The following is a 26,225-nucleotide window of genomic DNA, read 5'->3' on the forward strand; positions in this document are numbered from 1 at the left end:
ACTGATAGCATTAGGAATATGGGGTTCGGACTGATAGCATTAACAATGTGGGATTTGGACTGATAGCATTAGCAAAATGGGTTTTTGGACTGGTAGCATTTGATGTGGGTTATCTGTCTGATTGTATTGGCAATATGAGCTTTTTGCTCCAATAGAGTGGACTGCTGTACAAGACGGAATTATGAATAACTAACATAAACTGGCCATTAAGCAGTTTGAGCTCCAGAACTCTGCCAGTTTAGTGGACGGTGTGCCGCTGCTAGAAAACGAGCATCTCTCCATCTCCTACTCTGGCCCTCACAGTCTGAGGACTTCTGTGAAATTTAAACTCACCTTTGTTTTAAGTTTTCCTTTAATTCACAGTAATACATTCCAAAGAAATTCAAGCGAGGTCCACGTCCAAGTTTGCGCAGTAAATTATGCAGGGAATCTCTTTGCTAATTAAGTAAATACAGAAAAGACGTGTTCTTGGAACAGCAGCGTTAAAAGAAAGAGCGTCAACACAACGTAACAATGTCCATTCCTCACGCGCCAGCAGGATCAGTCCGTAGCTACATCGTCACTGTTGAACGAAGTGAAAAAAGAGACTGGCTCGCGAGGCTACATCGTCACTGATTGTTTAGGCTACTTACGGAAGTTCATACTAACTAAGTTCATACTAACATACGTAACTTTTTATTCAGCAGTAAGCTACAGTTTTGGAAGACAAATATTTAGTCTGAAGTAGGCCATGTAACGTTTAGTTTAGTCATTTATCAAATGCTCGTATCCAGGGGTGTAGGCTAGTGTAAATATGAATTGGTCCAGTATGTCTCAACGTTTTGTTCATAGTGTAACCACCGTTCCAGAAATCCTATACCACTTACGATGTAAATTTCCAATTCCCACATCATTCAAACAGTGAATTTAAAACAAAGAAAAACGACATGCATTTCCTTGCAACACAAGAGTCACTGGGACATCACCAAGTATAATTTCAACAGTTACATTGTGACCATAGGTTTAAATGCAAGAGACATTTTATTTTTACTTCTCCCAATTATTAATATATTCCAGAGATGTTCTTCACTTTAAAGAGCCCCTTTGGCTTCCTAGAATACATAGAGTATTTCCATAGCTACATTTTGTTTCACATAATTCACTTAGATAATTGATTTTAAAAAGGGTAATAATCTACCAATACAAAATCATTTGTCCTCACAATGTAAGTAAATAAGGAAATGGGTATGAATGTAGAGATGCTTACAAGATCCTGCAGATATGTATGTAAATGCATGTGGTCCTGTATGTGCGTATGCAGATGTTTGTGTGATACTTTATGCGTGTAATATGTAGAGGTGAGTGTGATGCTGTATGTGTGTATGTAGATGTGTCTATGCAATGCTGTATGTGTGTTTGTAGATGTGTGTTTGTGTGATGCTGGGTGTGTCTCTATGATGCTGCATGTTTATATATAGATGTGTGCTGTGTGATGCTGTACGTGTATATACAGATGTGTGCTGTTTGATGCTGTACGTGTATATACAGATGTGTGCTGTTTGATGCTGTATGTGTATATATAGACGTGTGCTGTTTGATGCTGTGTGTTTATGTGGTTCTGCAGGAATGTTTCTCAGCAGCTGAAACTGGCCTTTCTTCTGGGACACTGTGACTGTACAGACCAGGCCAGTCCAGGCTACTGGTCCCCTCACAGAAAGCTGTGCACCCGTTGTCACATCCCAGCGCGCGGCTCCGTAGTGTAACTGCAGCATTTAAATGGTCTGATACATAGCACCTCGAACTAAAAGAGAAGGCATAAGACTGAGAAAAGCTCCCAGGATCCTCTCTCGGTCCTGGAGCACAAAGAGAATATGAAACATCAGGTGTAAGTGCACTCTCCACGATAAAGTGTGTGCGTGACAGATGGCAGCAATATCAGCAGCATGAAATTCACATCAGATCCACCTTGCGCAGCCAGCAAACCAAGGACATAGAGGTATGATATTTAGACTTCTATTTTTATCAGTGCTAAATCTTTTTTTTTTTTTTTTTTTTAAATAAAAACAGCCCGTTAGAAATAAATAAAACTTAAATAAACTGATACAAATTAGAATCATGTCCTTAGTTTTCCAGTTGCTCACCGATGTTTTTTGGTGCAAAAGATACTCCTTTGCAGCAAAACGGACATCTTGCACATCTGTGCAATTCAGAGACTCGAGGACACCAGCCTTACAGACAGTGGAAACCCTTAGACCTGCTTCCCACCCTTTCAACCTCATCACCTATTGAGCATGCTCAGTTCTGCACAATCAGTCACATGACTGACTCCACCTTCCTCACTGTCTGTGTGTATAGGCCGAACCCTAATTCTTCAGGTTTTAAAAACCGTACAATAACATATTAAATAATTTAATATAAAAAACAAAACATACACATACCCCCAAGGCAGCTTATTCTCCACTGACTGCTCCCTCCACCCAAGCATCTTCTCATGTTACAGTATGTTTATACAGGAGTCCATGCAGTACCAATACATTGCAGCAATAGTCATTCTTCTCTTCTTTTTTTTTTGTTGATTGCTTATAATTAATACACTGCGGCACAAACTCACAGAAAAGCTGATAGGTGATTTGGTTGTTTTTTTTTGTATAGTAGTAGTAGTAGTAATGTAGTAATTATGCTGAAATATGCAGAATTGTATTCTCGTGCATTCCTGTGTGGGTTGTGATGAGAGCCGTCGAATGCCTCCGTTTCCCAGTGGCCCACTCCTCCCCCCAGCCACACACTCGAGACATGAGGTCACTTCCTCCCGAAGCTCAGAACATGAGGTCACTTCCCTTTTCCCACCACACTCAGAACATGATGTCACTTCCCCCCACTTCACACTGAGAACATGAGGTCACTTCCCCTGCTCCGCACTCAGAACATGATGTCACTTCCCCCGCTTCACACTCAGAACGTGAGGTCACTTCCCCCGCACTGACAACAAGGAGCCCACCCCCCTTCCCCCCGCCTCACTACCACTCCTTGGTCAGCTTGGTGCTCTCGTCCCGTTTGGGCGGGGCCGGGGGAGGGCCCCTGCGCAGCGTTGCATAGCCGGAAATGTTGGCGGGCGCGCAGCCGCCCTGCTTCTGCGGGTGGGCGTGCAGCTCGGAGGAGGGCCCCGGCAGCGCCATGTCGTCCACGGTGGCGGCGGCTTCGAACCGCGCCGACACGCGGGAGGCCGTGAGCGAGCCGTGCCGGGTGACCGACTTCCTCTTCAGAGTCCGGTTCAGGTCCTCCAGGAAGTTGGGCTGCAGCGACAGGTTCCCCTTGGGGGAGGTGGGGGGCAGCGGGGAGCCGCAGAGGGGCGGGGGCTCGGGGGTGGGCGTGCTCCGGCGGAGCAGCGCCGGGGGGGGGCGTCTTGGCCGAGCTCCGGTTCCAGGACGGGGCGGCGGCGGCGGAAGACGTCTGGGGCTGGGGGGTGACCACGGCCACTTTGGGGGCCCCGCTGGGCGGGGGGACGGTGACCGGCAGGGGGGGGCGGGGGCAGGAGCTCGGAGTCGGGCGGGGGAGGGGGGAAGTACTCGAACTCGGGCGGGGGGGAGGGGAAGTCGGAGCCGGACTGGCTCTGCTGGAGGGCGAGGGGAAGGGAGGAGAGGTTGAGCTTGCCCGGTTTGGGGCGCCCAGGCTGCGCCCCCGAGAGGAGCTCTCTGGAGGGAGACACCGAGGAGGAGGAGGAGGAGGCGCAGGAGGAGGCGGGGGGCGCGGCGAACATGCTGACCAGGCTCTCCACCTTCTTGCCGTCCTGGTCGCCCGACAGGCTCCGCCTGATGCTGGAGTTCCGCTGCGGCGCCGGGGGCGGCCTCTTCGCCCCGGACGCAGAACAGGAAGTGGGCGACTTCTTCGGTGATCCTGATTGGACGGCGGTTGGCGGCAGAGGGGGAGGTGGGGGAGGGGGCGGGGGAGCAGGCGCCGGCGCTATGGGCGGGGCGGGGAAGGCGTTGGGGGAAGGAAGACTGCTCTCCGGGGGAGGGGGGGGAAACTCGGGGGACTGCTGCTGAGCCTGGCCCCCGGGCTGCCATTTGGGTTTAGTTTTGACCACCGGGGGGCCCTGGGCCCCCGAGGCCTTACTGGCCCCAGGGAACTGGCTAGCGATCTGCTTCACCAGGGAGGGGGTGGCAGTGGGCGTGGCTTTAGAAGAGAGGCTGTGCTGTTTGGGCAGGGTGGGCGGGGCCTGATGTGAGCCGTGGCCTGTGGGTAAACTCTGTTTTCGCATTGAAGCAGAGTGGGAAAGGGCTGGAGGGAGGGGCGACACAGGAGACGTAGGGAGGCCAGCTCCATAGGGGGCCGTGTGCGGGGTGGGGCTGAATGAGAACACTTTAAGGGGGGCTAGGGGTGGCGAGGGAGGGGGTGGGGGTGAAGGGGTGGGGCAGATGGGAGCTGAAATGTCCTGGGGCGGGTCGGGAATATTCTGGGGCAAATTGGGAAACTTCTGCGCCATCAGCTGCTGAAGTTCACTCTGGCCTGGGGGCGGGTCACCGTGAGCTGTGGGCGGAGCCAAGGGGAGGTCACTGCGCACTGAGGGCGGGGCAGGGGGCAGGCCAATTTCAGGTGGAGGCGGAATGGGGGGCAGGTCGCTGTCAGGTGGGGGCGGGACAGGGGACAGGTCAGTGCTGGGTGGGGGCGGAGCCAGAGGAAGGTCGCTGTCGGATGGGGGTGGGACAGGGGGCAGGTCAGTTTCAGGAGGGGGCAGCTCGCTGTTTTGTAAGTGCGTGGGGGACGGCGGCTGCTGCGTCTGGGCGGACGGGGGTGGGGGAGTGAACGGATGGAGGGCGGGGCTCGTGGCTCCCAGCTTCAGCACAGCCATGGCAGAGCCGGGGGCGGGCAGGGTGGCGGGCGGCGGGGGCGGGGGAGGGGGCGGGACGTTGGCACCCGCGGGCACACTCGCGTGGGCTTTGACAGACTGCAGGGGCGGAGCTTGGGGCTGGACCAGGGAGGGAGGCTTAAAATGATTGGCTGACTGCGAGGCGTTGTGCAGCCGGGCGATGGTGCTGTACTTGAACAGCATGGTGGCAGAGTGCTGGGACGGGTTGGGCAGAGGGGGCGGGGCTGGGGGAGGAGGAGGTGGAGGAGGAGGTGGAGGTGGACAGGGCATGTAGGGGTAGCTGCTGTAGGCTTGTAGGGGTAGCTGGGCAGAGTATGACCCTCTGATAGACTCTGCCCGCACCTGCACAGGAGGGTTAAGGGTGGAGAGGAAATGAGGAATTACACAACCAGACAACAAAAGCAGGGATCCCTGTAAATCCCTGTAGAGCAGAGATTAGTCAGATGTGGGGGAAACAAAAGTGACATCACAAAGGTGGTGTGGAAGGAGCCATTTTAACACTAGATGGCGAAAATGAGTGGACTTGAGAGGTTTGTTGAGGGAGGTTATGAAAGAGGGAAAAAGAGGAGACTCACCCGGGGACCCTCCTCCATCTGTGTGCCTCTCTTCCAGGCCTCGGAGAAGATTGAGCTCACTGCACTCTGGGAGCGGGAGTGGCCGGGGGCGGTGACGTCCGACAGGCTGCTGTCCGATTGGCTGGAGTGGTTGAAGTGGGACTCTGTTTGAGGACAGGTACAGAAGGGCATAAGGAATTGAGTGCACGTGTCTGCCATGGCCCTTAGGCAGTGCTATCCCATAATCCCACACTCACCCGGCAAGCTGCTGGAGGCGGACAGGGAGGACCAGTTGTAGGCTGCCTCTGTGCGCCTCATAGCATCTTGATAGTTTATATACAGCTGCTTCCCGTACTGAAAGCATAAAGAGAGAAACGTTCTGTGTCCAACGCTGACAGTATGCACAGCTTTACTGACTTAAGCCTCTTTCACACGATCAGAGTCAAAACGCTCAACATGGTGTCAAACCATTCAATTCCAATGGAGGGAGCGTTAATGCATGACATGGCAGCAATGCTAAGCCTGGCGTAGCGCACAGCTCAAAATATTGCCTTGCTGCCGTCTTCAAAGTACAAATCATTTGACCTTGTTTGAAGCTGACCTGCCTGTCCAATCACATCACGGCTTTGTATGAAGTGGGCAGATGTAAACATGGAAGGACATTATGGGACAAACCTAGGATTTTCAGTTTCACAAAGCTAGTTTACCATTTGGCCTAATACCACAGACAACCTACTACTATCACCGCTTGTTATAGTTTTCCGAACCAACGCCTTTTCTGGACGGATGACGTCAAGTTTAAACAGCTGGCGGCACTCGATTTTTCTCAGGCTGTCACCCCCCCTTAATCGGCGCTGAACGCAGCGTTTGACGCTTGTCGCGTAAAAGCCGCTTACCGTGCTGGAACTCAAAGCAGCGCAGCCCCTACAGACGGCTGCTGCGCTGAAATTCAGCACATCTGCTAACGGTGTATCGCCGCTGTCTCCCACAGCCTGCTCCCCGCTATTGGTCGTGCTGCGGTTACCTTGGCGACGCGTATTCCGTTGATCCACTGGTGGAGGGTCCTGACATCATCGCAGCACAGGTACTTGATGTACTGGGACTTCTTCTGGATCTGAGGGTGCTGAACAGATGAGACAGACATGACCGCACTCGTTTTTTCCTCACATTTACCCTCCCCTTTCGCACTGACAGCATTTTTGCGCTAGTACTAGTTCGTCTTTTACGAGGATCTATAGGCTAATCAGTTATCTAATCTAACCTGTAATCTGTTACATATCTGTTGTGCATATGTAAAAAATGACTTTAGCCAGTATCTCGTTGTGCTAAGCACCGGGTCAGTGTAGCGGTGTATCCTGTGGTTTGGAAACTAGCTCTGTACATACGTAGCGGCGCTGACCGTAGCTTCCAGCTACATAACTGGCCAGACTGGCACCTGCGGTAGGGAAGCTTTCAGCAGGCATTCCTCCAGTCTCTACTGGTGGGTCAGCTGCCTGCAGTCCGCCTCCGCTAGCATGGCCTATTGCTCCAGTGTAGTGCCTGTGCAGCCCAGCTGGAGCACTGGGCAATTAAAGGAAGGGGCGGCTGCCAGATAATTATAGACAGGGGTTGACAGAAACGGTACGCAAGTGAACATGCACGGAAAAAAGATAAAAACTATTTTATTTTATGTGTTTTTAAGAAAGCTTCTATTTTTAGGTACGCTTCTATTTTAGGTACACTTATATTTTTAGGTACGCTTCTCGTGAGGAGATCAAATTGGCACGCGTTTTAATCTTTTTTTACCGGGCATGCGTACTTGCATAGCACTTATGTCAACCCCTGATTATAGCATGCTTCTTTACTTACATGACTGAGTGTGTGTGATAGCATGTTTAGCATGACTTATTTAGAGTACTATACTACAAGAATTGCCAGCTAGTAGAGGAGAAAAAGTTTTTAAAAAAGAAGTCTATGTGCTGTCAGATGGGGTGCAGGGTTGCCAGAATTCCCCAAAATGTGGTGCTTTTAAAAGTTTTAGAAGTTGTAGACTATAAACGTGCAGGAATCGATGATATATGGGATTTCCATCAAATAAAATTAGCTACGGGGGAAGTGAAAATTTGTATGGGAGCCAAACTAAAGATTTTGGAGAAATAAAATATTATTTATGGCCGGCAACACTGGTGAGAGGAGGCTTGTTCTGAGGATCGTAGGGTGAGGAAGGAAGCCAGTAAAACCCCCATGGTGAATGCTGAAATTGGGAATCAAAGACCAAAAATATAGTAACGCGCAGTTATGTAAAATGTGCGTTCTGTTATTTTTCTAAACACATCTGTACAGAAATAATTCTGATGTCTGGATAAATGGCAAGTGACCGTGCTGCTGCATTTCAAAGCACAGGATTGTTTCTTTATTCTGATCATCACTGAGGCGTGAACCGGTGTAGGGCGGTTCACAGAAGTGTGCTCCTATCAGACCACGAAAGCAAAACAGACCGTTTACTGTGCTGACAGGCAGTCAGCAGGGTGTGATTAAGAGACCCGGTTGCAAAACATCCTACTGGATCAGCATTATGTAAACCTTAGCTTCTCTGTAATACAGTGTAATCATGTTTGGTATTGTCGGAAAGCCAAAGTCATGGGGAACAAGTTGGTATCTCAGCTACAGAGGTTAACCCAGTGTGGTATCCTTACAAAGGTAGTGCAAGCAGGAACATCAATGTACTCTTTTGTTATGATTGTGTCTTTATTTGATGACTTGGGGTTTTCCTTTGATATTCAAGTATTTTCTATATTATGGTAGGTCGTTATTATAGACTGTAGTCTGCCCTCGACTGTGACATCACAGTACTAGTCAGTAAACTGGAGCAGTGGTTATTCTATTTTTCTCGACTCTCCCAGATGTTGCAATGATGTGATTTGCCTAGGGAAATGATTGACATAAACTGGGAGTATATAAATTGGTTCAGCAGAGGAAAGAAACAGGAAAGAAAATGATGTAATTTGGTGTAATTTGGGGGGACGGCTAAGGAATAGCTGCACATTCAAATTCCACTAGATGGCAGCACATACACAATATCTGTGCGAGTCACAAGAGGACAACATCTATACTACGAGGTCTGAATATAAATCTATAACCTTCAAAATTGCTTCAGGAAATTACTTTTTCTATGGTTAAAACATATTATATCAGAGACAAGGTCATCTCTGACCCTGCCGGGGACTGATTAAATGCATCACCAGGAAATACAGGAAATATTCTATGGTATAGGCGTGCTCCTCTGTTTACCTTGAGGGCCAGGCAGTAATCGGTTGGGGCCTTGTACTTGCTGCGGTAGTCCTGGCCGTAGTACACGTTTACGTGGTCCAGCTGCAGCAGGCAGGCCAGGTCCCGGCTCACCTGGAAAAGGAAGAGTGGTCAAGGGTCAAGGGTCAAGTTAACTGCACCGTTCATCACATAAGAGTGCGCATGTGTCCGTGTTTCATACAGATAAAAGCGCCACCTTGGCCTTTCCCTTGGGCACGTAGTAGATCCCAGAGGCGCGCAGGAGGAAGTAGCGCTTCTTCCACGACTTCTTCCCGTCGTCCTTCAGCCAGAGCGAGCCCTCGATGTCCGGCACGCTGACCGAGCTCCCGCAGAAACACTCCTGCGGGGAACCGTCATCGCAACATCACTGCCATCATCATCCTCACGGTAAGAATGTGCCTCTGTCTCTTCTCTCTCAGCCCCTCAGTCTCTCCTACCTCCAGCAGAGCCTCCTTGTTCCTGTCTGGCATCTCGCACGTGTCCTTCCGCCCCAGAAAATAGTTCTGGCATTGTTCAGGGAAGGGGAGGGAGGAGAGAGAGGATTAGTGTTGGTGAAAGCAAACTGCTCCCAGCCTCTCTTTCCTCTGCTAGTCAAATCTGATCAAGCTTGTCTCTCAATCTGTGGATCACTCCACTGGCAGAAGGAGAAAGACCCTGCGCTCTGCTTCTGCAGCCAAAAGTGTGTGAGCCTGTGAATGTGTGTGTGTGTGAGAGAGAGAGAGAGACAGCATGCATGTGTGTGCCTGCGTGTGTGTGTCTGAGTGTGTGTGTGTGTATGTGTGTTTGTTTGACTGAACGTGCACATACCTGCGGGTTCTTGAAGAGGGCGTACTTCTCGAGGCGTTCTATGAACATCAGTTTGTTCTGACTGTCCCGGGTCCAGTTGAGCAGGTTCTCCACCAGATTCTCATGATCCTCAAAGATCCGCTCTGCGAGACACCAGGCCAGACCCCATCCATCAGATCCCATCCCATCTATCAGATCCCATCTATTAGGTTCCACCCATCAGATTCCACCCATCAGATCCCATCCATTAGATCCCATCTGTCAGATCCCATCCATTAGATCCCACCAATTAGATCCCATTTATCAGATCCCATCATTCGATCCCATCTATTAGATACCTCCATTAGATCCCATCTATCCAATTCCATCTATCAGATCCCATTCATCAGATCCAATCTATCAGATCCCATCCATCAGATCCAATCTATTACATCCCATCCATTAGATCCCATAAAACCAGAGAGCAATCCCCCATCACTGGACAGACAGAAAGAGGGTAAAAAACAAAAAAACATTGCTATAGTCACTGAAAAAATGTTTTTTAAAAACCTACAGATTGTTTTTGTACCGTAGTCACTGGCCTAGCAAGAGTGGTGTAGAAACTGAGGTGTAACGCAGTCAGCTATGTGTGGCAGAGCAACTACGACGTAGCGCGCGTGACATAGCCATTACGGTGTCGTGACTCTGACCATAGCGACTACAGCGCAGAGGTTGTGTCATAGCAACAGCAGCCTAACAACCGTGGGTTAGGGGATAATTCCTTGGAAACCGTGGCGCAGTGAGCGTGGCCATGGAAACCCGGTACTCACCCATCTGCAGCTCGCTGACGGTCTCCACTAGCGACCAGTCGGGGCTGTAGCCGCAGTGGGACTTGTCCAGCATGCAGTCCAGCACCTGCCGCACCGACTGCCGCTCGTCCACCATCATGGTCTTGGAGCTCTCGTCCGACATGTGCACCCGGATCACCAGCTGGGGCGGAAACAGGAGAACACTTCACATATCTACGGATGTGGCTGTGGATAACTGATACTCAATGAGAGCTGTACCTTATTGGACCTGTGTACTGTAGAACCTTCGGTACACACTTACTGCACGTCGCTTTGGGTGAAAGCCTCTGCCAAATTAAACGTAATGTAATATGTCTGTGACTAAGGCCTCGTTTACACCTGGTCTTTACACACGTCTTGAGAATCCGGATTATATCCAGATAGGGATTATGGATAGGGATTATAAAAATGCATGTGCGAATGCGCCCAAGATGCATTAGGAAGAGATTCAAATTCGACCGCCCACACAACCACTTCGGGGGGTGGTGTGCGAGACGCGTTCGAGACAGACGTTAAACCGCTGCGAATGCATCCGTTTCTCCGAGACGCACACCACAACCCAAACTCCTCCCACAGTCTAACCACACGCACCTTACCAGCCCCCCCAAAAAGGGAAAGCGCGTAGCATCACAAACGCAACCAGCATGGAGGACGCCCGTGGTCGGCATTCGAGCGCAACTAAAAGCTTACTAGCGATATGTTTCTTCAAGCCATTTCTGCTACGGCTGCAACCAGTATTAAGCAATCGCATCAGCCGTCTCCTGTTGTACGTCGTCTGCCGAATATGGCGTCTTCTCTTAACTTCAGGAAACAGCAAAAACCCACCCGAGCTTTTTTTGGAAGCAGCTACCTTTGCTCTCTGTGGTGCAGAACAAAACAGGAAGTGGGCTGTCAGGGTTTCGCATCTTACACGCAAAACAGCAATCGGACTATAATCTGGCTAACCCGGAGACGCGTCTGACTAATAACTGTAAATGCCGCGTGGTAAAATCGTAACCGGATAAAATCTAGACACAAGTCGCATGAAATCAGCGGGCGTAAAGGGCAGGCTGTGAGGGGCCAAGATGCCCTCACAGTGAAACACCGAGCGATTCTCAGCCAATCACTGCATTGCCACGGTGTCTGTGCTGATCTTCTGTTCCATCACCCTTGTTTGTGGAACATCCAGTTTAATATAGTTTGATCTGACTTGGTTTCCATTTCATTACGTACCATGTCGCCTACCCACAGCACAGGCCGCACTCGCACATGAAAGCACCGACACGTCTACTCTGAAAGTCCCTCTCACATGGAGCATTAAAACGAAACATCAGCCAGTTACAAACGTCCTATGAACAGGGTCCAGTCAGAATCTAGATCAGTGTGTTTACCACATTTCCCAGAATCCTGCTCACTTTTATGGTTCTGCATTGAAATCGCACATAAAGACATGACTAAATTCTAGTGGTATGAATATACGACAATAGTCTCATTGCACTGCCTAAGTGAAATCCCACAAGGCATCCCTCTCTTTGACATGGATGTGCTGAACTACAGTCTATATATAGATGTGGATGTAGTTTTAAACATCATTATTTTCAAGAGCAGGATAAAAACTCTCAATTTACATTTACTTAGATGCAAAAAGTCATCTCACTGTGCAGGTGCACCCATCTCATGCTAACATAAAGTCGTGATCTCTCCCTTGCTGTGAACCTCTCATGCTAACATAAAGCAGTGAGCTCTCCCTGCATGCTAACATAAAGCAGTGAGCTCTCCCTTGCTGTGAATCTCTCATGCTAACATAAAGCAGTGAGCTCTCCCTGCTGGAGGGTTATATGGAGCAGAGCGGTGAGTCTCTGCACCAGCTGTGATTAATCAAACGGGTCCCAGAGGGGAAAGCAACCCAGTCTGGCTTCCAGCCAGTAGAACTGCGACACATATCCCTCTCTCTCTCTCTCTCTCTCTCTGTCGCTCCCTCCCTTGCTCTTTCTCTCTCATTCTCCCCCCTCTCTCTCTCTCTGCCTCTCTCCCCCTCCCTTGCTCTTTCTCTCTCATTCTCCCTTCTCTCTCTCTCTGTCTCTCCCTCCCTCACTCCCTCCCCCCCCTCCCTCTGTTTTAAGTGTGTGTTTGTAAGTCTGCATTCGACACTGGGGTGGACCACCTTTTTGACTTGTGCTTCCTTGATTTTTTCAAGAGCCACTCTGATCTTCTCGGCCTTCAGCTTAGCTGCCTGTTCCTCCTACAGACACAAAACAATGTCAGTGTATCTCCTGCAGACACAGAACACTGTCAGTATATCTCCTGCAGACACAGAACACTGTCAGTGTATCTCCTGCAGACACAGAACATTGTCAGTATATCTCCTACAGACACAGAACACTGTCAGTATATCTCCTACAGACACAGAACACTGTCAGTATATCTCCTACAGACACAGAACACTGTCAGTATATATCCTACAGAGAGAAAACACTGTCAGTATATCTCATACAGACACAAAACATCGCCAGTATATCTCCTACAGATAGAAAACACTGTCAGTATATCTCCTACAGACAGAAAACACTGTCAGTACAGTGTATCTACTACGGACAGAAAACACTGTCAGTATATGTCCTGCAGATGCAAAACACTGTCAGTATATCTATTACAGATAGAAAGCACTGTCAGTTTATCTCCTACTGACAGAAAACATTGTCAGTTTATCTCCTACTGACAGAAAACACTGTCAGTATATCTCATATACTGTAAAACACTCCTCTTTCTGGTTTGATCTCTGAACCCAAGAGAGATTAGAAGTTGTTCTTTTAACTAATCTGAACTGTCAGAAGCTGTGACATCACAGGTTTGGGCCAGGCATTCTCTCTGGCAGGAAGGATCCACAGGCACAGGCAAACAGGAAGAGAGAAGAATGGTCTCACCTTGGTCAGCAGGTGAGACGGCTTGCCCGCTATGTTTGTCAGAATGAGCGAGGTTTCCCTGTCCAGATACGAATGCTTGGAGCGCAAACCAGACAGAAGAAAAGACAGACGTGAGTACAAAGACCAAATGCATCAAACTGCTTGTGGAAACAGAGAATGTCAATGCTAGTAGGCTTTGGATTGTTATTGATCGTGATCATACACAGACGCCAGGAACTTACCAAAGCAACAATCATGCAGTACATTAGTGACCACGATGTTGCTGCATTATTGACACCCACCATCACTGATGTAGTAGTGCAACAAAACAACTTACAATTGAAGTTACATTTACAAGCCACATTAACTTCCTTCAATGAAGGGCACTTATGGCCTAATGGCCTTATAAATGGATACATTTAAAGGTAAACTCTCTAAGTCACAACAGGGAAGGAAAATGAGTAGAGTAAAATAACAGATGTAACCATAATGCCTCTTCACTCAGAAGGCTTGTCCTCAGGTTTGATGCAGACAAACACACGAGCAGTGTAAATCTTTTCTGACTTTTGGAATACAGGGTTGTTCTCCAAAAACAAATCAGGTTAATTATTGATAAGCGTATTAATGTAAAATGAGTTATAATTCCATTCCTATTACTCTTGCAGTACCCTGTCAGTTCTGTCATCCAAACTCAAGGGTTGGGGTTAACATTACATTACAGGCATTTAGCAGATGCCCTTATCCAGAGAAACTTACACAACTTTACACATAGCATTTATATTGCATCCATACTGAAGCAATGTAGGTTAAGCGCCTTGCTCAAGGGTACAACGGCAGCGGCTAACCCAGGAGCCTGCGGCCTTTAGGGTACAAGCCCAGTTCCTTACCCATTACGCTACACTGCCGCCCAAGGTTTTAGGGTGAGGGACACTCAACGCTGGGTTCAGAAAAAGCCCCAGAGAAAGGGATCATAAGGGGGTAGAAGCGTGTGAGAATGAGGGGATGGGGTGAGGGGAGGAAGGGTGCCGGTACCTCTGAGCTGGGCAGCCCCTGCGCTTCCCCAGCGTGAGACGGGGGGATCCGCTCCAGCTCCGCCGGCCTCAGCACCTTGTCCAGCGAGTCCATGCTGGAGGCGGAGTTAATGCTGGAGGCGGAGTTGACGCTGGAGGCGGAGTTGACGCTGGAGCGGCAGGACAGGCCGATGGCGCGGAGCTCGCGGTCGCTCACGGCGCCGGCCGACCCCGTCCGGCGGTGGCGGGAGGAAGAGGAGGCGGGGCGCCGGAGGGTAGCGCCGCCGCCGCCGCCGGCAAGAGCGACCGAGGAAGAGGAGGCGGAGGCGGAGGAGGAGGGCAGGCTCTGGCGGGCGGCGGCCTCGTCCCCGCCCAGCGAGGACTGCTGCAGCTGGGCCGTGATGTCGTCCAGGGAGAAGTTGGAGGCCAGGGGGCGGGCGTGGCCGCCGGCGCCTCGCAGGGTGGCGGACGGGGAGGCGCGGGCGCTGCTGTTGCTGCCGCTGCTGCCCCCGCTGCTGCGCCAGCCCGCCGGCCTCTGCCGCGCCCGCGCCTCCCCCCCCAGGCCCAGGCGGGACGGGCCGCTGTGGGGCTTGCCGATGCTGCTCAGCTCCTGCTCTATGGAGCACAGGTCCGCCATCAGGGCGTCCAGGTCCACAGCCTCGCCCTGGTTAAGAGCCTCTGCAGGGCAGAAGCACTCTGCTGTTACAGGTAATGCACCAATCACGCGCTAGCACAGCTATACACTGATCACATGCTATCACACAACTATACACTGACCACACGCTAACACACAACTATACACTGACCACACGCTAACACACAACTATACACTGACCACACACTAACACACAACTATACACTGACCACACGCTAACACACAACTATACACTGACCACACGCTAACACACAACTATACACTGACCACACGCTAACACACAACTATACACTGACCACACACTATCAGACAGCTATACACTGACAACACGCTAACACACAACTATACACTGACCACACGCTAACACACAACTATACACTGACCACACGCTAACACACAACTATACACTGACCACACGCTATCACACAACTATACGCTGATCACACGCTAACACACAACTATACACTGACCACACGCTAACACACAACTATACACTGACCACACGCTATCACACAACTATACGCTGATCACACGCTAACACACAACTATACACTGACCAGACGCTAACACACAATTATACAATGACCAGACGCTAACACACAATTATACACTGATCACACGCTAACACACAACTATACACTGACCACACGCTAACACACAACTATACACTGACCACACGCTAACACACAACTATACACTGACCACACACTATCAGACAGCTATACACTGACAACACGCTAACACTCATGCACTTATCGCACACCAATTATACATTGATATGAAGAATACGCAAATGCACTCATACACTGATACACTGATCATGATCACTTGTCCACACACTGATCATGTGTACTGATCACACTGTAACCTATGGCATTCACCGTTAATGTTGTACATGGAGAAGCGGTAGGAGAAGTTGGCCAGGTTGGTTTCCTGTCTGAGTGGAGCTTTCTGCATTTTCTCTGGCTTTCCATCATCCAGACTCTGCAGAGGCACATCAAACATCAAACACCTTACAAAATGGCCGCTTCAACCTTCGATTAGCTTTTACACCACATGCCAACTACTTACCAGCTAATGAGTGACATGGCACTGTCCCCATTGGACCAGGCAAAATTTACCCACTTGAGTTTGTGACATCTACATTTTTGCATTAAAATGTCTGTGTTTGATCAGAGTACTGACAGATCTCCTGAGACTGCCCATGCTGTGCACTCTTCCAAAATGCCTCACCATGAGAAAAACTAGCAGGTCCAAATGCAGTTTGGAGCAGTGCACAAAACTATGAGGAAACAAAAAGGACAGATTCATGAACATAAACCAGATAAAAGATTATTTTTTAAATCATGAAAAAAGATAAAAAGACCTCCCAGCCCATTCGTGTTATGCATTTCTTTTTAAATAATGACAAGACTAAACCCCATGTGACATTGTCACCTCCCATAGATTTACTTGATACATCATCCTTTACTGATAATATTGCAAGACAGGTGTCCCGAATACCATCATTTTTAATTATGTGGCATGTCATCAAGGCCACGTCCATGATACAGTTATTTAGATTTGGTTGCCGGGCAGCCAGACACACCTTTGTCAGTTTATCCAGCTCTCCCAGCCACGCCCCAAACATCTTATCCAGGTCCTGATCTTCTTTATCGCTGTCCTCCTCTGCAGCGTGTTCCTGCTCTTCATCAGAGAGCTGCTCCATCTGGAGGAACCACACCAACAAACCCACCATCACTACAGTACGGTAAGCTGTTAAACAGTGCCCTGTTACTGAACTACAATACAGTAAGCTCTTATATAGTGCCCTGTTACTGAACTACAATACAGTAAGCTTTTACATAGTGCCCTGTTACTGAACTACAATACAGTAAGCTCTTATATAGTGCCCTGTTACTGAACTACAATACAGTAAGCTTTTACATAGTGCCCTGTTACTGAACTACAATACAGTAAGCTCTTATATAGTGTCCAGTTACTAAACTACAGTACAGTAAGCTTTTACATAGTACCCTGTTACTAAATTACAATACAGTAAAGCTCTTATACAGCCTCCTGTTACTGAACTACAATACAGTAAGCTCTTATACAGCCTCCTGTAACTAAACTACAATACAGTAAGCTCTTATACTGCCTTCTGTTACTAAACTACAATACAGTAAGCTCTTATACCACCTTCTGTTACTAAACTACAATACAGTAAGCTCTTACATAGTGCCCTGTCACCACGCTATACCATAGAGGGTAGTATTTAAATTCATTATATTTAATAGCTGTCGGGGGGAGGGGGTGGTTTTGTAGCAGTGGTTTACTCTTTAATTCTTAAAAGAAGTCCCTACTATAAAGCATTTATTCAGCTGCTCCAAAAATGTCTGAATTTTAATGTTGCAAATGCAAGCTTCCATTGAGTGCCTCCCAATACATTCTGCTGCCAGTGTAATGAGCTCTGTGAGTTTTGTGGGGGGACCGGGGCTCCAGTGTTCAGTAATAAATCCCCAACGTTTCACACTGAACACCTGAGAACTGGCTGTGTCAGCTCACTGTTACCCAGCAGGCTCTCTCTCAATTCAATTCAATCAATTTGGATTGGTGTGAGTGTGAGTGTGTGTGTGTGTGAGTGTGTGTATGTGCGTGAGTGTGCGTGTGTGTGTGTATGCGTGTGTGTGTGTGTGTGTGTGTGTGTGTGTGCGAGTGTGTGTATGTGTGTGAGTGTGCGTGTGTGTGTGTATGCGTGTGTGTGTGTGTGTGGGTGTGGGTGTATGTGTGAGTGTGTGTGTATGTGTGTGTGTGAGTGAGAGAGACATGTCACTTTTACAGTGACCGCTGCTCAGTGTGCCTGCAGTATGAAAGCTCCCCTAAACCCTCTCCTTCAGAGAGAACAAAACTGTGTGACTGAGTACAGGACAATACTGGGATGACACCTTCTTCGCCTTCACATTTACCATCCTGTAATTTCCACTGCTCCTCACTGTGTAAACACACTTCAACGCAACGTGAGGTCAAATAAAGTATCCAGAGATACACGCATACACACACACACACACCATGCACACACGCACACACACACACACACTCACACACATACATATACACACACACTCACACACAGTCGCATACACACACACACGCACACTCACACACACACACACACACACGCACACACACACACACAACCTACTTTCACACTGCACTGACATGGGGATAATTGGAATAATTACAGCATAGCTGTAGGGTAATGGCTGTAGGCGTGTGAGATTCCGGGGTAATGACAGCACAGCTGTAGGCTATTGGCTGAGGGTTAGGGGTAATGACAGCATGGCTGTAGGCTATTGGCTGACAGTTTTTGTTAATGACAGCATGGCTGTAGGCTATTGGTTGTCAGCATGTGAAATTCTGGGGTAATGACAGCATGGCTATATACTATTGGCTGAGGGTTTGGGGTAATGGCAGCATGGCTGTATGCTGTTGGATGAGGGTTTAGGGTAATGGCAGCATGGCTGTATGCTATTGGCTGAGGGTTTGGTGTAATGACAGCATGGCTGTATGCTATTGGCTGTTGACATGATATTGTGTGGTAATGAATGACACAATGGCTTTAGGCTGTTGGCTATAGGCCAATGAGGGTTTGGGGTAATGAAAGTGCTCCCATATGCATATCTGTATCTGAGGGAATCAGTACAGTGATAAGGGGGCACCATTCGCTACAGAACAGTATAAGAGAACATATTTATATTACCAAGTGGTCACATTAATGATTCTGCATTTTTTGTGCAAAAAAATCCTAAATGCAGGTGCAGGGGAAAAAAACAATGTGTTCCGTAAATGCAGATATTCCTAGGTTTTTTACATTTTTTTATGATTACAATGGTTGATGACCCAAGCTTTAACTGTAACAAAATAATTACTCCTGTTTCTTTGAGCCAACTGATGTCTGAAATTTGTGTTGTTTATTGATCATAATATTTACACAGCCATTGGTAGGATTGCAAGATTCAAAGAGAAAGCGCTTAATTTGAATGAAAAGTTGAAAACAAGATGTCACGCTCTAGCTAGCTTACTCAGCCTGTCTAAATTAAAACAGAAATTACTCCTGGGGTTTTTAATATCATTAGCCTGTGTGGTAAAAATTTGTTTTGATCAGAACGCCAAAACATTGTTTGTATCTTATTTCGTCTCGCTAATCCCACTGTTTTATACCATTTAATTTACAAATGACATAATACAATTATGAAAGACATACATTTATTGTGAGTTAGCATATTGTGGCAAAGATAGTCAGCCTATTTTTATCAGAACGCAAGTGAAGTGCCCTACATTTCAAAGATGCAGCATTCCATGGGCTAGCACAACCACTGACCAACATATACATGTAGGAAAACTGGATTGGAAAATTGAATGCACGGATTGCAAAACCAAGTTTACAGATTTCCACAGTGAGATATTTTTTTTCACCTGGAGTGCCGTGGGGGCACCGTAGAAAGCAGAGGAGATCGTCTCAGTGTGGGGTGAGTGTTAGGCTCAAGGGACTGTGTGCAGAGTATAATATAGTATAGTGTAGTGTAGTATAGTATAGTGTAGTATAATGTAGTGTAGTATAGTATAGTGTAGTATAGTGTAATGCAATATAGTATAGTATAATGTAGTGTAGTGTAGTATAGTAGGTTGTGGAATTGTACAGTACACTATAGTACAGTATAGTACAGTAAGTGTTCTCTGTTCTTACCTTTGGATTTGTTCTCCTTCCTGGGAGCTCAGTTAGGAGTTTGAACACAGTGTTACTGCTACAGTTCCTGAAAAACATAAAGGAACATGAAAGTTAACTTCATATCCACATTGTCATAAGAAAACACATATGTACACAAAAATACATGCCACACACACACGCATACATGTCTGCATGGATAATGGATACACACCCACTTTTTTCCTGACTCCATGTTAACCCCCCCCCCCCCCCCCCCCACACACATATTTACTTCATCCTTACATATCCATATCCGTTCACTTATTTGACATATTTGGCTTATTTTTTCTGCAGAATCATAATACATTCAGATTTATTGAATGAAAAACCCTATTTTCTTCCCATGTATCCTTTCAAGAACGGAAGTAAACTGCAGTCTATTAGGATACTAATAAGTCTCTAATTGACTATGTAATCTTAGGGTTGTAAGATAGGTAAGCTGTTTATCTCAGTTGACTTAGTTATTGTACTGTGCCTACTCAACTATTGCTTGTTTTATTTGCATAGACTGCTTTGTTGCTGTTTTTGTTGTGTTAATCAGATTAACCTACAGGGTCCAAGTTAAACTACGCGGTCGCTCCCTGCACTTGGAACTGTGCTTCCCTCTAGGGTTTTCAACACACTTGTTCCTGGTTTTGGTTATACACTTTGTTGTACGTCGCTCTGGATAAGAGCGTCTGCCAAATGCCTGTAATGTAATGTAATGTGATAAAATAATTAACCTGGTAGTAATCTTACAAGTGGTAGTCTAGTAGGTAGTATAGGTCATATATTGGCAAACTCTTAAATCCAATCAAATCTGGACGAAAGCTTGACTCCCTTGGTAACCATAAGCCGTGTAAACATGGTTCAAAAAACCTGCGTCAAAGCGCCGCGCCGAACGGCATTACCATCGATCGCTGCAGGGCTTTCAGCGGCTGCAAATGGACCAGCACTTCCTCTGCACTTTCTCTCCTCTTCCTCTCGCTCCTCCTCGGGCCACAGAGAGGCTTCGGGTCTGCCTTCCCACCAATCAGAGCGTGCTTTACATTCGCTGAGACACCCTGGCTGCCCCTCCCCACCATCCCTATGGTCTCTTCCAGGGTCTAACGAGGCTATGATTGAAATGAACTCCATCCTGCCCATATCCCCGAGCCAGGAAAGGGTAGTGGGAGTATGAGTGGAGTTATCTGACTGCATATGACTGTTGTCTAAATTTTTTTTTGTTGACACAATTGCAAAGCACAACTGCCATTTTTTAAATTTTATTTTTGGCTGCAAACGTGTAGGTAGGTTTGTAGTACTGAGTTAAGATTAGCACACCTCTAAAAGCACAGCCATAAAAAATGAACAGAGTGAACTCTATCCCACCCACGCCACCACTCCAACACGCTTCTTTATTTCAGACGGTTAATACACAGGGTTAAGATGGAGAGTGAATTGACGCACTGGTGCCAAAAAGGAAGAAAAATAGTCTTGTAAACAGATGGAGCAGCTTAATGTTAACACCGCTATATGCTTGGCAGCAATCTGTTTTATTAACCCTAATTGAATCTTCTTGGGTGGGATCAAGTATGATGTTGAAAAAATCATGGAAGACATGGAGTTCTGCTAAGTTACTGTTATATTCTGATACTCACACACTAGTCCCAACTCTACGAGCCGTGTTTTTTGTCTCTGTCTCTCTGTCTCTCTGTCTGTCAGTCTCTCTCTCACTCTCTCCCTGTTTGTCTGTCTCTCTCAGTCACTCACTCACTCACTCGCTCACTCACTCGCTCACACACACACACACACACACACACACTCACACTCACACACTGAGTCCCAACTCTATCAGCTGTATCATTTCTCTCTTTCTCTCTCTCTGACTGTCTGTCTCTCTCACTCGCTCTCTTGCGTCACATACACTCACACACACACACACTCACACTCACACACTGAGTCCAAACTCTATCAGCTGTATCATTTCCCTCTCTGTCTGTCTGTCTGTCTGTCTGTCTCTCTCTCTCTCTCTCTCTGTCTGTCTCTCTTGCTCACCCGCTCTCTCGCTCACACACACACACAGATACACACACAGATACACACACTGGCAATCGGATCTGGTCCTTATAACAGAAATCAATTGCTTTCTGTGCACTGACTCAACACAGTCGGCTTCTAACAGTCAGCCGCTGTGCTAATGGTGAGAATTAGGAGGGGGCACGGAAGGAATGTTCCCACAGTGGCAGGACAGCGGAAATGTCCTCTCCCAATACCGTAACCAACCGTGTAATCCCTCAGGATTTCTATGTACCCTCACTGTCTCTCCGTACTGTAGCTGTGTCTGTATGCCCTTCCTGTTCACAGACTTGCCCACCACCCTGCCCACAGCTGCTGTATGTAACTCTGGCGTGGACATAGAGAGGAAGCCATGACAGAAATCTTAATTATTACCTGGCACACAAAGAAAGCCACCTGTAAAAATGATACCGTGACGTTGAGCAGGCAGTAAGAGGGCTAAAAAGTTGAAAGTTATTCAAATATCATTTTGTAAATATGGACCATATCTATACATGAAGAGACAGTTTTAGTGTATGTTTTCGATTGGCCCAGTTTTTGTGTGCAGTGAAGAATATTTTATATGTTCATGTAAGTTTCTGTCAACCTACCAGCTTTACGTAGTTGAAACAGGTGCATTCTGGGGTTTCTGGTCCAAAGCAGGAAAATACACAGCAAGTAACTCTAAAGCAAGCTTGTAAAGCAGTGTTATTCTTATGTGCATATCGCTTGATTATTCTCCAAAGAATTACATTTAATATTATTTTTGGTTCAAACCATTTCTTAATGGTGCATTCAACCTGAGACTCAAGGAAAAAATTGCCAACAAGATTTTAAAAATGGACGCTTATGATTTTTAATTGTAAATAAATACTTTACAAAAAAAAATTCTGTTCACATGTACAGCCTCTGGTAACAAGGTACAAGGTGCTTTGGAGTTACACGAAGCATACTTTCTTGCTTTAGACCACAAATATTCAGATGTCCATATATAAGCCAATAAAATCAGCTGGGTGTTAAAAACTTCAGTAAGGAAGTAATATATCCTCCACCTCACCAAAAAAACTGGGCCAATTGAAATTACTTCTTAAGCATACAGTGCAGATACAGATTAATAAAGACACAAATATAAAACACACATCAAGCATTCACTGAGGAAACGAAGGGTCTTATGTTGTTTTTTTGTGGTATATTAGCAAAGGGATGGTAATGAACTGGGCTAAACACAATTTTTCACAATAAAAAGCTTTAAAAATAAAATACAGTTCCTAATAAGTTTGAATCATTGAGCCCTCCGCAATGTGAGCGGTTGGCGTGTATTCTGAATACAGGCACATTTCATGACGTCACAGCCCCGTCGACTGGCACGATACGGCCGAATGCCCGTCCCTGCTGCCTAAAATGTATTTTACTTGACAGTTGCATGTCACTCCGTATCACGGGGGCATCGTAGGTTAGAATCGGCATCCTCCTCACCGTGTTGCTGTATTAATACAGACACTCACATCGCGCTATACCCTGGGTTTAAATGTCTGGCGTCTAACAGCGCGTGCAGGCAGCCTTTACCCACACCACTACGCGCACATGCCATTAATACACCCCAATCGCCCGGCCAAAATTTATTTGCGGGCTAAAAGATATCGGATTAACATTTTATTGTAACAGTGTAATAATCATATTGTTTGCCTCGTTGTTCGATCCGTGGATTTTCTGCCCGATTCACTTCTTGCATATAATAAATCCAGTTAGGCTCAAGAAACGAGTGCCCTTAGGATGAAAAGCCGAGTCTACACCTGACGTCACAACACAAATCGGACATCGGTGTTACATACTGCTATTAATTCAAGTCGAACTTAATTATCCGAAACGGTGCCTATTACGGGGTAGACGTAAACATTTTACATGTGATCTCAACAAAGCATTGCATCATGCATATAGCCAGGATAGTCTGTGAAACGTGGCCAGCGCCGATATTTGACTAAATACTGTAACGCTAACGATTTATTTATTTATTTCGAGATATACGGCTGCATAGGGCGGGTACCAAATTGACTAGCATGGTACCATTGCCCATTTTGGCAAGACGTGATAGATATGCAAGATGCGCTCTTCATAATCGCCATAAACCATCTAATTCATACTGCATACGAAATATGTTGCTCGAACGATATTTTAAAATAGAAATTGGTGGAGATGCAATCCGCATGCGAAAGAATACGCCCATACCTTCCAGATGAGCTATTATCGATTCGCTATTTAGATTACATCTACTGAATGGGAACCAGGTAATTTAGAGAAACATGGCGTTAATTCATTTGCTGTGTATGCTTGATGATGTACCTATCTGTCCATTAATTTTTTCAAGCAAGCGTAGCCTATACAGGCCCTAGAAAAGCCTATATGACGCTATTTTTCTGTATCGGTGCTTCATAATATTTAATGAATTGGAAATGCAGAAATACAGCTGCATAGCAGTTTGACGTATCAGCCTCGCGCTTTTGCACACACGGACGACTGACAGAGCCGACAGACCGGTATGCACTAGCTCAAATTACATCACTAGCCGGATCAAAATGAAATAAACTCGGTTTTATCGCCCGATTTTAGACATACATACAATGACATTTGCAAAAAGAAACCACATAGCGTTCCCTTCTCGTGTTTCTCTAAATATTCCCAGTTGGTTCTTCTGGTCATAAGGCATTAAGGATACCTCGCCGGGATAAAGGAGCGGTTTCCAATCTAACTACTAGTGCTGGCCATAAATGGTCGCCAAGCAGTAGTTATACATAAAATGGGATTTTTACGAAGAGACGGGATGAGTTTCTTTACTTACAGCAAGAAAGCCTTTGGGTTTGGGTTTTTATTAATGCGCTCCCTTTCTGTTTCCAGGGGACAATGGCATCAGAAAGAGAGAGACGGACAGGCAATTCCAGTTCCCAGGCAATACGTCAGCTACAAGATGCGTCTTCTCAGAATCTGCAGCCAGTGCCGAATCCTTGGCTTGATCACTCCTCTCGGTCAGTAGCTCATTTGATTCACGTTTCTACATCCATTCTCAGACAGGACCACCGACTGCTGCGCGTTCTGGTGTCTCGTTTCCTGTCCAGCCCAGAAATCAGCTTCCACAAATTGCGCGGTCACACTGTCCATGCAACGAGCATTCCAATTGTACCCCCAATCGGATGGAAAAGGGCATTGCAGTGAATTTGCGTTTTATAGCACCACGCAAATTAAACCGCTTTTCTCGTCTGTAGTGAGAGAGAGAGAAAGAGAGAGGGGGAATAATGCATCGTTTCTTCCCACATTTTGTCAAAAAATTGGAATACTCCGAGAATCTGGTGTACAAATAAGTGTAGAGTTAATGAGCATACTATACACAATACACAGATTATCTATGGTCCATTAGCTACTGTATGCCGGTACATCGCTGTGGGGAAAGAGTTGGGGGTGGTGGGCATGGGTTTCATATGAAGCCATATGAAAACGGCATCAGAAGTAATATTAATTATTGTTCAAGCCTTTTTGAACAGTCATTAAAACACATCAAACCCTCTGTGGACAATGGCATTGTTCTCCAGCTAAAATGTGGAAACTATACTAATAAGATCATAGCAGCATCACACAGAATTTACTGCAACTGTTAACCAGTCCAGAAATTAACCAGGGAGAAAACACAGGGCACACACTTAACTCTCTTATCAATAAAGTTCACTTTTCAATCTAATTAATAAAAATAAAATTGTATGTCATCAGATCTTACACGCTGAAATTCATTCTAAATGGGCAATTTTATTTTTTTGTGACGCAACCACATTAGTAGCCTGCATGCGAAAGCATTTCATATGTCTTATTATCCCGAGCAGCATAATGTTAGAATGATGAAGAGTAAAGGAAGAGTGTTCACTTTAATCCCATCGGGGAAACTAATATTATTTCAGGTATGAAATGTAAAAACAAATTGTATTTGTTTACTCCTCAGTTAAAGGAGAGGAAGGGGAACTTTTTACCAAAGTTTTCAAATTCATAGCCAGAATGAACAAACTCCTAATATTTTTCATATTGAATGCAGTCATACGGGTATTATATGCTTTTTTCATTTAATAAACAAAATAACAATTTAAAAAATGTGTTTTGTGTATACTCGGGTTCATATTTGACACGCTGTTCTGAAAATATTCAGTGTGGCAAATATGCAGTAAAACAGAAAATCAGGACGGGGAAGGGGGAAAATACTTTTTCACGGCGCTGTAGGTGGGAATTGATCATAAATTCATTCATGGATATTTTCTTGTTTTAAAATGCTTTGCTAAGAGAGGTGTCGTGTGTAGAGCAGCTTGTTGGGTTGTGTTGAAAAGGTACAGCTGCTTGCTCAAGGTCAGGCTTCAAACAGGGCAGGGCACTCCCTGTAAATAAATAACAAGCCTGAATGATCCACTCTTGTCATTATGTATTCTTACGCTCAGTAAAGACCTGTGGTCTGAGAGAGCAGTGAAAGGGCGGTGTATGTGACATGATCTAAAGTGATTCGCCGACCAAAGCGACTGCTCTTAGATGCCGTTAGCACACGGCTGGCTCGGGGGATTGGCTGCTCTGGTGAGCAGGGCTCCCCAT

The 26,225-nt window shown here is 46.6% G+C and overlaps 1 pseudogene; it reads right to left on the reverse strand.

Annotated features, from left to right (window-relative positions):
* Window positions 1-997: 997 nt before the first annotated feature.
* On the reverse strand, window positions 998-24,904 carry LOC118214354 (annotated as a pseudogene).
* Window positions 24,905-26,225: the final 1,321 nt, after the last annotated feature.

Source organism: Anguilla anguilla, chromosome 15 (assembly GCF_013347855.1).
Source record: "Anguilla anguilla isolate fAngAng1 chromosome 15, fAngAng1.pri, whole genome shotgun sequence".
Classification (NCBI taxonomy): domain Eukaryota; kingdom Metazoa; phylum Chordata; class Actinopteri; order Anguilliformes; family Anguillidae; genus Anguilla; species Anguilla anguilla.